The sequence below is a fragment of the Asparagus officinalis genome, chromosome 4, assembly GCF_001876935.1.
Source record: "Asparagus officinalis chromosome 4, Aspof.V1, whole genome shotgun sequence".
NCBI classification, from domain to species: domain Eukaryota; kingdom Viridiplantae; phylum Streptophyta; class Magnoliopsida; order Asparagales; family Asparagaceae; genus Asparagus; species Asparagus officinalis.
The window spans coordinates 87,534,694-87,543,206 of NC_033797.1; positions in this window are offsets into that span (position 1 = coordinate 87,534,694).

Genomic DNA, 8,513 nt, shown 5'->3' on the forward strand with positions numbered 1-8,513 from the left:
TCAAAAGCTACTCTCATTTCACTCGGACCCGAACCAAGCCAACTCCAAGAGAAAGGGGGTAACTGTTATGGTGTTTTCAATCGTCAAAGTATGACACTTTACCAACAACAGACACAAGAGAAAGGGGGTAACTGTTATGGTGTTTTCAATCGTCAAAGTATGACACTTTACCAACAACAGACATATGTTCCCCCACATATACTGCTCAAATCAGATTAACGGTCAGGACCACATCGGACCACGTCGGCACCGCCATGCCTCCAATTGTTTCGTATTAAATGCTGAGGTGACCTCTCCTCCACCCATCAACTAACACCTGTAAAGAAGGTGCTAACATAGCCTCTAGGCCATACTCGTTTGTCGCCATTCTGTGCTCAGCTAAAATTACCATTATACCCTTTCCATCAATATAAATAGAGGTACTATTCTAAATATCAGGGTAAATAATTTTCTAATTAAGCAATCTTTAAGAATTCCAGTGCACTACACTTTTGAACTCACACGGTTCTTTATTTCCCTCTCAAGTCCATCAACTGACTTGGTTGTTGGAGGAACAACTAGGGAACTACTCCCCATCCTCTCACGAACTGCTATTTGTGTAGACTGAAGCTATTCAACTCAAAATCAGATATTCAGAGAAGTTAGAAACCCATAAATCAACCTCACCCTTATTATATTATCTGTTTGATTATTAACATCAACACACACACACACACACACACACACACACAGATAGAGACACATACACATGTCTTAATGAAAGAATACCAAATAATTGCACATTTCTTTGCCAGATTTTAAAATTTAAGTTTTTTTTTGGCTTTGAACTTTAAGGGTGTGATTTGTAATTTTTAAAACTTTAGGAGTGTTTTTTTTAAAAAAATTACTTTTAAGTTTCACAATTGTAACTTCTATGTTTCATATGTCGGTGGTAATTTTTAAATGTCATAATATTTCTTACAACTCTAAAAATTTAAGGGTTTTTTTGTAATTATTAAAATTCGCAACGATCTCGGCAGCGAGATCGGTGGCTCCCACTGTGGTCGTCAGATTGTTCGCGGGAAAAATTACTTTCTTCATTGTTGATTCCATTGATTACTTTGACAACAGTTTATCGGTTACAAAGATCCGGTCTTTTTATAAGATCCGGTTACTAAAAATCAAAAGAAAAAAATTACAACTTTCCTTATTTGTCGAACGAATCGCGAGATCCTGTTTTACGGTCTCACGCTTGTGTGGGTTCTTTGCCTACGCCGGGGTTAATCCGTGGACCACCGCGCGATCTTGATCCGGTCGGATCTACACGATATGACGGGTGCTATTTCACGAATGAAATAACAGCCGAGGGGATTATTTCACCAAGGAAATAATAGCCCGTAGTAATTGAAATCGACCAAGCGAAATCGAGACTCTTCTCGGGATCAAAGGCCAAGCTTTGATCCAGAGGAAAACCGTGTAGATCTCAGATCTGATCTCTCTCGAACTCCTGCCTTATTTGGCGTGGATGATCGCCAAGAACCAGATCTGGAAGTCCAAGTCTTCTAAGTTGAAAATCCGAGGGTGAGTTCTCAATCCGGTAGAGTTTCGGCTCCAAAATTCCAACCTCTCACAAATGAGCCTTCAAGTCCTATTTATAGGCACAGATCTGTGCTCGGCCACCTAGCCACTTAGTCGGCCACCGAGCCACCTAGAGGTGGCTCGGTTTTGGCCGAGTCCTCCAGGTGTTGTGCCGTGTTGTCCGTTGTCCGGTTTTATGGTTTCGCGGTTAATCCAAGTTTTATTGTTAATCGGGACTCTGATTTGGTGTTCGGATCATGATTTGGCAGTAAATCCGCTTTGGTGATTGAGTTCAAATCCGTTCTCAGTTGGATGACTCGTTGACTCCCCGAACCGTGGGCTTGATTCCGCACGCGAATGGATGTATTCCGTTGCTCGTGTGCGATTCGTTAACCTCGTCGCCTCGTTAATCCGCTTCGTTGCGTGTCACTTGGCTTCGACGTTGTGGACTGACGCTCGTGTTTGGATATGTCGCCCGATGGTTCGTTGGTTTGTTGAATCACCGTGCTGAGCTGTGTTAAGAGACCTATAAGCAGTTTTATACGCCTACAGATACCCCGTCCAAAGTATTTCAGCCTCGTTCTTTTATAGAAGAGTCTGGAATTATGACGGGACTTCGGAATGGCTTCTGTTCTTGATTCCTTCGATCCTTCAGGCTATTCGGTGCTTTGTCGAATGTCTATAAGGTTTTCGGTGCTGCATTTATTGTCTGACCGTTGTCGGAATTTAAAGCTTGAAGTCGATTCCTGATTTTCTGATCTTTAGCCCGTTCTTGTTGGTTCAACATAGAACTGACCCTCGATTGTTGGCGTTGAGTCTTTATTTGCGATGCGTTGTCCGGCGTAGTGTTGTTGAGTTATCCTTAAGAATATTTTTAGAAAAATATTCTCCAGAAACTTCTCAACCAAAAATAGGGAATAGTTTATACTCGTATACCTTATTGGAGTATTAAGAAGCAGTTTATACTTGTATACTTTTCGGAGTATTGATTCTTTCATTACAACGCATTGATAGGTATTGACCTAGGGTTACACGTTGACCGGCGTTGACCATAGGGTTTCGAACGTCGTACGTTGACTGTTTGATCGCAACGCATTGACTGGCGTTGACCTAGGGTTACGCATTAACCGGCGTTGACCCTAGGATTTCGAACGTCGTACGTCGACTGTTTGATCGCAACGCGTTGACTGGCGTTGACCAGCATTGACCCTAGGGTTTCGAACATCATACGTCGACTGTTTGATCGCAACGCGTTGACTGGCATTGACCTTGGGTTGCGCGTTGACCGGCGTTGACATTAGGGTTTTGCATCAATATGCGTTGACTTTCATTGTCACGCGTTAACCTTGGGTCTACACAGTTTAAGCTCTTAAGGTGTTGGAGCGTGACGGTCCCAAATGCTGGGGCTGCAGGACCAACTGTAAAAGCTGATTCATGTGCGGATACAGATCTCATCCCGAAGTCGTTGGATGCTCAAATCACGAGACCAACTAATGAAGCTGATGCTTCAGTGACCCTCGCATTTATAGGATTTTTGGCAAACCCTCAGCCATCAACAGGTTTGATGAGCCTTTACCGACTACCGTTTGAGTCGGGCTAGCATGCGGATTATCTAAATCCGTTCTGCATGTGACGTTGTGCTAAGAGAGTTAACGCTCTTAGTGCTACGATATTGAATACGTAGACTTCGTCTTTCTCACGGGAATAGACTACCCGGCGACGCGTGTTAGGCGTTGACTTTAGGATTTTTGGCTAACCCCCAGCCTTCAACGGATTTGATTAGCCTTTACCGACTACCATTTGAGTCGGGCTAGCATGCGGATTATCTAAATCCGTTCCGCATGTAACATTGTGCTAAGAGAGTGAATTCTCTGAGACTCGCTGCTACGACTTCGAATACGTAGACTTTGCCATTGTTATGGGAATAGGCTACCCAGCAACGTGTATTAGACGCTGACTTATCCCTACTTAGGCTTCGGGATAGAATACCCCAGAATTGAACTCTGGTGTCTTTTTCTACGGAGAAAGACTAAACCGGCGACGCGTGTTAGGCGTCGGCATATCCTTTCTTAAGATTCAGGATGAAATTCCCCATGCGTGTAAGGCATGGATTTTGGTGTTATTAATAACAACCTGCCACAATGTTGAATATGTGGGCGGGTGTTCTTTTTAACGGTTAAGAACTAACCGGCAGCGCGGGTTAAGCACAGACTTATCCCTGCTTAGATTTTAGGACAGAATACCCCAGAATCGAACTCTGGTGTCTTTTTCTACGGAGAAAGACTAAACCGGCGACGCGTGTTAGGCGTCGGCATATCCTTTCTTAGGATTCAGGATGAAATTCCCCACGCGTGTAAGGCATGGATTTTGGTGTTATTAATAACAACCTGCCACAATATTGAATATGTGAACGAGTGTTCTTTTTAACGGTTAAGAACTAACCAGCAGCGCGGGTTAGGCGCAGACTTATCCCTTCTTAGGTTTCAGGATAGGATACCCTAGAATCGAACTCTGGTGTCTTTTTCTACGGAAAAAGACTAAACCGGCAGCACGTGTTAGGCGCAGACTTATCTCTGCTTAGGATTCGAGATAAACTTCCTAGACTGGAATTCTAGTGTCTTCTTCAATTGGTGAAAGACTAAACCGGCAACGTGTGTTAGGCGTTAACTTATCCCTACTTAGGATTCAGGATAAAATTCCCTGTACCTGTGAGGCACAGATTTTAGGAGTTGAAAAAGGTGGTGTCTTCTCTTGGGGCAAAGACGAACCCAAAATGGGAGAGGAAGAATTTTATATTTTATCACCCGACACTGAAGAAGAAGAATTTTATATTCTATCTTCAATTGGAAAGGAGACTCGAGGTGGGATCTCCACCCCAGAATCCAGAAAGGTGAAACTAAGAGTGTGATCTCTACTCCGAGAATCGAAAAGATTCAGATAACCCTAACAGTCGGAAGGTTTGATTACCGAACTAAAGATGAATTTCTTGTTTATCGAGAGTGAATTTATGGTTTTGGTCCTAACTGTAGGAAGGTTTGACCAAGCAGGAGTTTGAGATGACCCTAACTGTAGGAAGGTTTGATCACTCGATTTGAAAGTGGACCTCTCGTTCATTGGAGGAATCGAGAGGGGATTTTGATTGTGGCCCCAACTTCAGGTTTGACCTGAAAGCAAAGGGAGTGGAATACAAGTAGCAGTAGAAATACTGGTTGGTACTGGCCACTCGATGAAGGGTTTTGACGTTAAGTAATCAGGACTTAACACGTCAAGCTTTGGAAATTTCCATGAATTGGCGGACAGAAAATTTAGTGGACCCACCGTTAATTGACTTGATTAGTGGGGGATTTTTTGTGAGGAAGGATTAATCTGTCAAAAGGATTGAATCTCGTCTCAACAAGATAACTCTTGAGAATTAGTGAATTTGATAACAAAAATGGAAAACATTCCGACATTCAGAGTTTAAATGTGGATGTTTTACTTATCACTTTTATAGTGATTGGGTTATCCCTAAGAATATCACCCGTGGTATTCTTTCGGGAACTTCCCGATATATGAATAATCCACCCCCAACTTCCCTTGTGGAACTGGGTCCGACATTGTACTCAGTTACATGACCGGGTTATCCTTAAGAATATTACATATAAAAATTCTCCAGGAACTTCCCGTGAAAGAAATGAAATAGTTTAGACTCATATACATGTTGGAGTATCAAGGAGCAGTTTAACCTCTTATACCGGTCGGAGGATTAAGAAGCAGTTTATACTCTTATACTTGTCGGAGTCTAGAAAGGAGCAGTTTATACTCTTATACTTATCAGAGTGTAGAAAGGAGCAGTTTAACCTCATGCACCTGTTGGAGGATTGAGAAACAGTTTATACTCGTATACTCTTTGGAGTCTAGAAAGGAGCAGTTTAACCTCATGCACCTGTTGGAGGATTGAGAAACAGTTTATACTCGTATACTCTTTGGAGTCTAGAAAGGAGCAGTTTAACCTCATGCACCTGTTGGAGGATTGAGAAACAGTTTATACTCGTATACTCTTTGGAGTCTTGTTGTCCTCATTTGGCTTATCTCAGCGTTATGACGCCGGCTTCAACCAAGGTTTGGATGCTATTCTTGAGAGCGAAGAAATCCTTGGTGGGATGAAGGACCCTCCTGTGGTATTCACAGTACTTCGGATCCGCAGTATTGTCAGCTTCCCCCTGATTTGCGATAGGTGGTAGCTTGATCTTGTTGTTTTAAAGGAGGGATTCGAAGATGGCTGGAACGTCTTCGTCCTTGAAGGAATACTCTTTTTGGAGTTTCGTGTCCGAAGTATTTTGTTGCCTTCGGGATTGCTGTTGTGACATTTGATTAGCATCACCAGTAGCTGCAGGTGCTTTGCCCTTACCACGAGAGGCGGAGTTTGAGTTCAGAGGATTAGCCGTCGGTAGGTTCCTCTCGGCCTTCTTCCTTCGGAGGAAGCGTTCGGCTTATTCACTGCGCACCTTCAAGTCTTTCCAAGTATTAGACGGTGCCGTTCCCATTGCCTCCAACACGTCCAATGCGAGGTTATTGTTGCAAGTCTGGAGAATAAACTCCTCAGTGATCGGGTCCCGACAGTTCATCGCCTTGTTCCGGAACCTTTTTACGAAGGTGTCAACCAATTCCCTGTCCTTTTGTTTCTCGTCAAGCAACGTTCCGATGGATATCTCAGTGTCGTCGTTAAAGAAATTAGCGAGGAACTTAGTTTCTATGTCGTCCCAGCTACTCACGCTTCCTGGCTTGAGGCGGCGATACCAATCGAAGGCGGCTCCACGAAGAGTGCCAACGAAGGACCGTACCATCGGAGGTTCGTTACCAGAGATGACCCCTAGGTGAGATTTGAAGTAAATCAAATGCTGAGTGGGTGAACCTTTCCCATCAAACGGTATGAAGTTAATTAGGCTGAACTTCGCCGGGTAGGGGATTGATTCCTATTCTCTTGGGTATAGACAAGGAATTCCCGTCTCCTTCATCTCTTGAGCGGAAATCAACGTATTGATTTTGCTCTCGAGGTTTTTAATCTTGAAGCTTTCACCTGAGTCTTCGTTGACATTCTCGTTACCACCCCCTGCATTGATGGGAGGATTATTGGCGTTATGGGTTTCATTCACACCTGTGTCCTCATCTTTCAGATTAACTTGGTTACGACGACTTGGCTCGCCTTGCTGGTTCGTCAATGCTTGGATTTGTTGGTAATGCATTTCTCTCATGTTCTGCATGGCCATCAACATTTCGAACCTGAAACTCTCCTGTTGTTTAGCCATGGCTTCTTCGAGCATCTTGGCTACTTGTTCCGCGCTTATCATCAGTGACTCGCGGGGTTGTCCCTCGCTGGATACTGTATTGTCTGATGCGACAGCAGAGTAGGAATCTGATTCTTCATCTTCTGACGGTAATCTTGTCCGAACCCTACCATAAGTTCCTCGTATGATGGCTCCGGACTGCAGACGGGTCATCCGCCGGGGTACTTCCGGAATTGACTTAGGATTATCCTGTGTCGACGTCTCTTTGCTGGTCATATTAGTGGTGACCCTCGGAAATTCTCCATCTTCAACTGCTCTTTTTCTTCGTCGAAAACGTCTAGGCCTTGGTTTCGGCGTTTCGGTACTGAGCCGTTTGAAAACTGAAACTCTTTCGGGGACCGTCTTGATGCAGTTGCACTCAGACAATACCGCTCGAATGAGTTTGGAACAGTGGCATTGAGTTTCTAGCCCTCAGGGACTCCTCTTTCTGGTTTTCCTTGTGCTCCCATCATGATAGTACAACTCGTTGGTTTGAAAGTCAGCGTAACTTATCGTGTGTCGGCACGACTTCTCAGGTATAACATCATCGTCATCAGACGTCAACGTTTCCCTCTGAGGGAGAACTGCCTTCTTTGGGCTCTCAAGAGTCACGCGTCTCGAGACATGCCTTTTTGGGTATGAATTCTCAGCGTGCTCTTGGACTTCGATGCGCAAATTAGTGCGCGCAGCTGGCTTGAACTCCTTGTCATATTGGAGGTGACGACAACCCCCAGCGTGTTGAGTCGTTCGAGGGTTCTTCATCGGGCCCAAACGTTCTTGAACTGGAGCTTTGCCTCTCTCGTCGGGAATTGGACCGAGGCGCTCCAAGACTGACTTTCTCCTTCGGGATGATTCCGCGGGATCTCCCGGAGAAGCTATTGGAATTACCGGCGACTTTGGTCGGCTCGCCGGAGGTTGAACCTGCTTCGAAGGCTGCACTGCTTGTGCCTTAGTATGAATCGTCGCTTCAGACTTCGGCCTCCAAACTTGACGGGTTGGTGGTGGCTTCTTAACCACTTCCTTCTGTAGCCTTCTACGGGCCTCTTGGACTTGAGCCCGTGCCTGTGCTGACATTGCGCGGCGCTTGCAAATGCGCTCCTCCAGTGTTGAACGGTTTCGTTTGACACAGACCTACTCGTTCGTTGGCGGCTTGGAGGAGTCGCCATTCATCGGTCGTTGAGGCTGTTTGCCTCTCCTGTTCTTCAGATCCGCGTTGTAGCGGATTCCGTCGATGGACTCCATCGCTTTGGCGAATTCTTTGGCCAAGCGTTGGCGTCGCCTTTGGCGGTCTCTCTTTGAGAGAGTCACCACTCCTTTGGTGACGGAGGAATTGGCAGGAACCAGCTTGATCTGGTTGGAGGTTGGTGGAGCCTCACCCGACGCAACTTTGGCGTCAATCGGGGTGAGATCGTCGTTGGTAGCTTCAACTTCTTCGTACCAACGTACCTTTCTCCTGGAGGAGAACTTCTTGGACTTGTTGAGGGGAGTCGATCGGACCTGAGGATGACAGCAGTTACTCCTCAAACTTATTGTTGGCGAATTTCATTACTCGACCTCGCTCCTCGGACCGGGGTTGAAGATCCGCGGCTATTGAGCAACGATCTCGGCAGCGAGATCGGTGGCTCCCACTGTGGTCCGTCAGAAGATTGT